Source organism: Portunus trituberculatus, chromosome 17 (assembly GCF_017591435.1).
Source record: "Portunus trituberculatus isolate SZX2019 chromosome 17, ASM1759143v1, whole genome shotgun sequence".
In the NCBI taxonomy this organism is placed as follows: domain Eukaryota; kingdom Metazoa; phylum Arthropoda; class Malacostraca; order Decapoda; family Portunidae; genus Portunus; species Portunus trituberculatus.
Genome location: NC_059271.1, coordinates 29,042,525 through 29,050,024, shown reverse-complemented (window position 1 = coordinate 29,050,024; position 7,500 = coordinate 29,042,525). Strand labels below are relative to the sequence as shown.

Sequence of the window (7,500 nt, the reverse complement as noted above, 5' to 3'; positions counted from 1 at the left end):
TAATAAGTCTCTGAAGCTGTATAAACTCACCAAATTATAACCAGAATGAATATAAAAAGGCGGCATGGTACTGAAGGGATTAAGCAGGCGTGGAAGGAAGGTTCGGGGACAGAATCGAATTCACTGGGTGCTTCCATGATCAGGATTCGAATACCTGTCTGGAGCCGGAAGTTAGCAGCAAGAACTGTTTTATCACGGCACTGGTAAGTGTATCATGTTATTTTTCATATGTTTCGTTAATCAAGTGATAAAGGTCAATTATTAGGTCAATTATTGTGTAGTGAATCCTTGAGTGAAGTGTGATATGGAATTAGCACAAACCACACCTTTTGTGGTGACTGTCTTGCATGGAGAAGTATTTGCTTGAAAGGCAAACTGCAGTTCAAGAAAAACGAAATTATTATTGACAGCAGTAATGAAGGAGACGGAAGATGTGCCGTCAGACAGTGGAGTGATATGTGACGTAGTGATGGGAATAAATAGCACTTGATAGAATGAAAAAAAGATCTAGTAGATAATAGAGATCACATTACATAGCCAGACTTAAACTGTAAATTCAGGACGCAACAAGTAATGTGCGCTATGTACCCGTGTGCAACAATGCCACACAGGCGGCCTTGAAGGAAATAAATAGTGTGGTGCGCAGTGAGTAGTGATCATAGAAAACGTGTGGGTAGCTTGAGGGCAAGAAAGACACTTGAGAACGCCCACGCTCAAATCCGGCTGCTGTTAACAAGAGTATTTTGCTGAAAACTTTTTAGTGGAGATTTCCTCTATATTTTTAAATCTCGATATCTTTTCATCAGGAGTTATCACTTATTCGCATCACTTTGGTATTGGATTTCACCACTGCCAAAACGCGATCAGTATAGATAAATGCTCATACTTTCTGGCGTAAAGAAATCAGATAGCTTGGTATCAAATAGAAGAGAAAAAAAAGATCGGACTCTCGTTAATGTTATCACAAGAAGAAAAAAAAAACAACTAACTAAATGCTCATCTGACGAATGCGATAACTTTAGCGTGGAACGTGTAAATGATGGTTTGTACGCACGTATGATGATAGCAACAACAACAACAACAACAACAACAACAACAACAACAACAACAACAATATTATTATGAATGATATACTGGAAACCCATACAATTTCATTCAGTTCAGTGTCTTGACATTTTTGTCTTAGATGAGGGAAGAACATGAAGTGGGAAGCAAGATAAAAGCATCTCTAAATACAGACTTGTCACCTTCACTCTCCTCTGTTCTCCCCTTCTATCCTTCCCCTTTCCCTACGTGTATTTTCTTGAGCGACAGTTGTTTCCTTTATTCTCCCCGATGCTCTGTCGCCAAAGATAGCCGTCTGGTTGGTGAGAGAGAGAGAGAGAGAGAGAGAGAGAGAGAGAGAGAGAGAGAGAGAGAGAGAGAGAGAGAGAGAGAGAGAGAGAGAGAGAGAGAGAGAGAGAGAGAGAGAGAGAGAGAGAGAGAGAGAGAGAGAGAGAGAGAGAGAGAGAGAGAGAGAGAGAGAGAGCTCCATTTACATGACCATCTTGTATATTATCTATTTTTAAATCTTGTAAATATTGTAGAGAAATAGATAGGTAGCACACGACAGTGCGCCTTTGGGTTCTTCCTAAAACAGAAAATATCTTGACGTCATGACATTATAAGCACACAAGATATTTTCTTTCCATCTTCTTTCCATTACATAAATTTTATCAATAAAATTTTATCTGTAGAACTTTTATACACATCGAGAAATTTAAGAAAATAACTAGGAACTCTGATATTCTCCGATTAGTACTAAGCCATCACTTTCAGTAATGGTTAAGATATACCGTTAAAACACTGCAGTTTCTTAGTTCATGGAGAGGATACAACGAAGAAGACGTAATAAAGCGCGAAAAAGAAATCGATGATGCTTTTACCTTCAGAAAATTCGAAGGGAAACACGAGCCTGGTGATGTAAAACGCTCAGGGTGAGGTACGTGCAGTGCAGGTTATTTCAAAAATCTTTGCAGCATCGTCGCTTAATTTCAGAACAGTATTTCCTCCATTTCTTTCAGCACTTTCGGGATAGTGTATCGCGGCTGCTCAGTGCTGCTGACAGTTACCAACAAGCTGCTCGGCCTCCTCCTTCACTTGCTTCCCTCCAGCATCTCTTCTTCCATTATTCGCAGTTCCTTAGTTTTCTGCAGAAACTTCTTCGAATATCCACTCGGTCGATCGGAGGTTAGTTGCATCAGCGAGCTTTTACCTCGTGATGAAGGCTTTTACCTGGCGGAGGAGGCATTTAGCGAGGCATGATGGTGAAGGAAGTGAGTTACCGTCTTGGAGGAAAATAGAAGACGCTATATGTATGCATATAGTTCTTTTCTTTTCGTTGTGTCTTTATTCTAAGGAAAAGCCAATTTTATGTTCGTATACTTGCTTAAGTTACTGATTGAGACTTGAAAGTGTCTGTGGTTACGTTTATACTCTTAAGTTTCACATATTCTTCATGTTCAGAACAATATTAGGCTGTTCGTCGAAAACCATCAGTATGACTTCAAGAATGATGCAACGATCGTATGAAGTGTAGAGACACATTCCTCATATTAAACCTTACTTACGAACACTTTTATCTTCATATCTTTCTTCTTCCCTGTGTAACTCATATGTTTGTTCAAAGTGGTTGCTCCTGAGTACGCTGCGTTAGTCAGTTACGTCTTTTCACGCTTCACAGGTGCGGCCAAGCGTGTTGTAGGCGGGGCTTTGTGACATCAATGCAAAGACGAATAGAGCAGTAGTTACAAGCCCTCCAGCAGCCAACGTCACGGGTCAGTTAGCGGGAGGCGGCCGATCAGGCGAGGCTCCCCCTGACCCTACCCTTCAGACGTTGAAAAGTGGTTTGGGTTTATACTCGTGCCATTCTTCGCTCGACGGTCACTGATCCGTAACGTCGGCCAGTCGGAGATGCGGTGCACGGCTATTGTTTCTGGCCAGACAAATGATATGGATGATTTCAATTTTTAATATAAATACGTACACACTGTTTCCAGTAATTCTAATTTTCCATTTCCACTAAAGTATTGATTCTAGGACACACTCGTGCCCGTTAACGAGGGAAAAGGGAAGGATTACTATGGGAACTGAACGAGATAGTAGTGAGACCTCTCCACGGTTCGTATTCCTTTTGAAGCTTCGTGGTAATCTAGACTTCATTAATGTGAATAGTTGTACAGAAGAGACAAAAACATGTGTAATCCTACTTTTCGAAACGAATACAGCGAATGGCGGTTAACAATAGATAAACTACGTATGGAGGTGAGCATCATTATGAAGGGGAGTATAATATTTGCAGCTGTTGGTGAACGATCCTATAATCTTATGGTTTTTTTTAAGTCTATCTCGGAAAATAATATATAGTTAATGTAATTCCTCACGTACATTTCGGAATGGCGCCGATGCACTACATTCAAATTACTAGCCCTCTTGTGGCGGGTTGGGGAACTTTCACCGCTATTGCCATGTACGCGTTTACAATCAATTAGCGTGTAAAAGCCTTGACTAGTTCCACCCCACCCTACTTCTCTTTACCCACCCTGGTCTCCCCCTCCCCCCTGTCCTCTCAGTACAGTTCCCGTCCTCAGTCTTCCTCTAACTGAGAGCACGGAGAGGTACCTTCACTCGTCGTAATAATTGAAGTACAAATTGTCCAGGAAAGTTCTCTGATGTTACCGGATCGTTATACGTGAAGGTAAGGAAGGAGAGTGTAAGCTTGCCTGTATTTTCTTCACATAGTTCAATATGAAAAGTTTGTGATTATTGTCTAACTACTATTCAAGCTTGTTAAGTCTGCGTTATGAGTATGGTTATGAGTATGTGTTTCATCTACTCTTGTGATATTAGCATTGCATTATGGCAGTGAAATGGAATGATAGACACTGCTACAGAAATTACTAGCGTGTTGTTTTTAATGGTACTTGTCAAAGGAAGAGGAAAATAGTTTGCTATGGTGAATGGTGAGAGCGGAATGAAAATTTTGTGATCATGTTGAGTGATACATATTAAAGTATCGTCAAACCGGTAATATTTGTCTGTTGTCTCTTTCACCCATTGCCACCTTCACCCATGCAGGACCTTCCGGTGCTCGAGCAGTGTTGTACGGGCACCAGGGAAGACATGCCGACTTTATTGACTGGTCGCCGCCAGGACAATTTACTTTTACATCTTTCTTAAAAGGTAAACCATTCTTAATTTTATCTTAGCGATTGTATAACTATTCTATGACTAAATCTCTAGTTGTAAGTATTCCCATAATTTCCCCAACAACCCAGAACTACAGATAGACTATTAAACCAGTATAATCCACCTGACCCAAACCAAACCAAACCAAACCCAACCTAACCCAACTAAATCCTACCAAACTCAGCTTGACGTAATCCCATCTATTCTAAGCTAACCTAACAGTTGTGATTTTAATTATTTTTACATTCATATTCTTCTGTTTTCTTTTAGTGTCTACAGCGTGTTACAACTGTTCAATTCTGGTTTCCTCTAAATAACGAGCAGTCATGATATACATTTAACCGCCTCTTAATTGGCCGTTAGTGGGTGTGTGTGTGCATGTGTGTGTGCGTGCCTGATGCGTGCTTTTTTTGTACAGTAGTTCTGGAATAAAGCGGATCTTTGGCTGCACTCTTTGATTGCCGACGTCTGGCGCCACACATCGTAGAGAACACACTTGTTTGATGCCTGACTGGCGCGGTTAATACTGTTTGACATATTAAATGTTTCACATCAAATCTCGTTGAAGAAGGAAGTCAATCGACAAATTCTGCCGGAACTGGGACGAAAATGCTAAATGTTTCCCACCACTCGACCTCGTTTCTGTAGTACATGAAAGTGCGAGGTGAACGGTTTGCTTCGGGGTTACTGTGGCGCTTCTGTTGTAACTTTATCATATTCACGAATATATTTAGGTCTACATATTTCCTCACTTTGCCAATACGTACAAAGATGTCATCAGAGCTGTCCATAAACTGAATGGCTCTTATGCGTTCGTCGACTAGTGAAGTGCACAACCCGTAGAGTAAATTTCTGTAAATACCAGGTCTTAATGTATGTAGTACAGAGGCTTCCTACTTTCATGATGCAACTTTCCTACCTATTTTATTTCAATTTTTTACTTTTTTATATCTAAAATGGCATGGTAATTGAGGGGATTTTAGTAGGCAGATATCATTAATCAGCAATCGTACCGAGTAAATTATGCCACATCTTTCTTACTCCCACTCCATGCCCACCTTCCCAACCCATGTCCCGCCTTGTTTCTACATTTCTCAGGTCTCCTCCCTATCTTCTCCATCTAAGACCCCCATATATCTCTCTCTCTCTCTCTCTCTCTCTCTCTCTCTCTCTCTCTCTCTCTCTCTCTCTCTCTCTCTCTCTCTCTCTCTCTCTCTCTCTCTCTCTCTCTCTCTCTCTCTCTCTCTCTCTCTCTCTCTCTCTCTCTCTCTCTCTCTCTCTCTCTCTCTCTCTCTCTCTCTCTCTCTCTCTCTCTCTCTCTCTCTCTCTCTCTCTCTCTCTCTCTCTCTCTCTCTCTCTCTCTCTCTCTCTCTCTCTCTCTCTCTCTCTCTCTCTCTCTCTCTCTCTCTCTCTCTCTCTCTCTCTCTCTCTCTCTCTCTCTCTCTCTCTCTCTCTCCACAGCTTAGCGTCTTCGGATGGCCGGGAAACTTGACTTTGCCTTGTGTATACGCTCGTCCTTCTTTTGCCGGCCGAAGTAAGGATTCCCGCGTCAAACCTATACCAGCTCATTCAGTGAAGCAGCAGTCATGGTTTATAATTAGTCTCTGGCAGGTGTAGAGAAATTCGGTTTTATACCTATGTTATGGACTTCAGTACAAAACTAGTCATTTGTATTCTCATGAACCTTTACAACAACCGCTGCGTGGCTATCAACATAGTACTCGTACTCGTGGTGTATAGGTCATGGAGTTATGTTTTCGTAATATCGGGTGTGTGTGTGTGTGTGTGTGTGTGTGTGTGTGTTTTTGAGAGCCCTATTAATGGAATTGGAACATGGTCACCTAGAGCCGATTGCCGAAACATTAGTATTTAAGTGAACAGTTATTTTAATGTTAAGGGAAGTGGCTTTTAATAGAAAGTAACATAGGTATCAACAATATTCCTTTGAACATTCGCGCGGAGGCTTCACTGTACGGAAGCTTTCACCCGTTTGGCAGCAGCCACTGCCTCGCTGCCTGTCGTGTGATGGCGGAACGTGAATCATGCAGATACACTAGACCATCCAAGTGCAAACTGTTTGGCGCCGCCGGGATAAATAAAAAAAGAAAATACTGCCATGTGGATGTCTGAATAATTAGATCTCCAAAAGAACGAAAGATTCGAGACTGTCCATCCCTTCACCAATATTTTTTTCACCACTCAGGGAGATATTAATTTAGCAACGACAAAACTGGTACAAATCACACTGTCAATATTGTGCCCTGGAATGGAATTCAGTGTATTGACCATATTCATCCTGGGCAAGTATTTCTCCAGCCAGCGTCTGTGATCCGCGGGTTACTCCAACTAATATTTAACTAGATATCTCCTCTGCACCACATACACTGCTGACAGGGGTGCAGCTATCTAGGAAATGAAAGGACTGGGATGTGAATATTTCTTGGGTAAGGAAGGTAAAGGAGTGAAATGGGGGGAGACAGGGAAGGTGTTTGCAGGTACGGGTAAGCATATAAAAATGGAGTCAGAGATAAAACCTCAGGCGCTATTGAGATTATCCATGTAGTTAGATAGTCCAGTCAGTAGTCGTATGTGGAGCAAAAAGAAAGTAAATAGAAATAAATTGACTAAAAAAAAGTCCCGTCGTCATAGTCTGTAGTTACGGATGCTGGAAGGCGACCCCGTGTGTGGCAGACTCCTTACCGTGATTGATTGGAGGTGAATGACATTCAAGCAACTCAATACTTAGACAATACTCGGCATGATATTTTGGTGGTTTTTTATGATTTTGTTTTAGAGAGAATTGTTTTGAAGTATACACATACATTCAAAACGTATCAATTTGCTTTCAACACTCGGGGAAAGAGTAAAAAGTGCAAAAAAGTCTTGAAACTCGCACAAAAGCGTACGGTATGGGATTGCTGGCAGGAAGCTTGTGTGGAAAATTCTGTTGTGCACGTAAGCGCTTGATACTGAAATGATGTACATACATGTAGCGTGCCAGTTCAACGAGACAAACCGAGTGGAAGGAGGTCAACAGCAGCTTTGTGTTGATATAAGAGCGAGGATTGGGAAAGGAAAAAAAAAGTGAAAATTTCTGTTGGTGTGGATGTGTATAGGGTGGAAGGATTGTGATGTGGAGGTGTTGCAAAGCGTAGCCTTCCTTCGTGGTGGTGATAGGTGTGTAAAGTAAGCGTGGTGGTGATGCTGTGAACTGAATATGTAAGGTAGTGGAATTGGTTGTGTGTGTGTGTGTGTGTGTGTGTGTGTGTGTGT

General features: G+C 41.6%; 1 long non-coding RNA gene across 1 annotated transcript in view; it reads left to right on the top strand.

The window, feature by feature from the left end:
* Positions 1–3,589: 3,589 nt before the first annotated feature.
* Positions 3,590–7,500, top strand: part of LOC123505004 — a 5,509-nt gene continuing 1,598 nt past the window's right edge. Inside the window, exons 1-2 of the long non-coding RNA XR_006675016.1 lie at positions 3,590–3,736; positions 4,117–4,221. This is a non-coding gene — a long non-coding RNA (uncharacterized LOC123505004). The remainder of the gene's footprint in view (positions 3,737–4,116; positions 4,222–7,500) is intronic.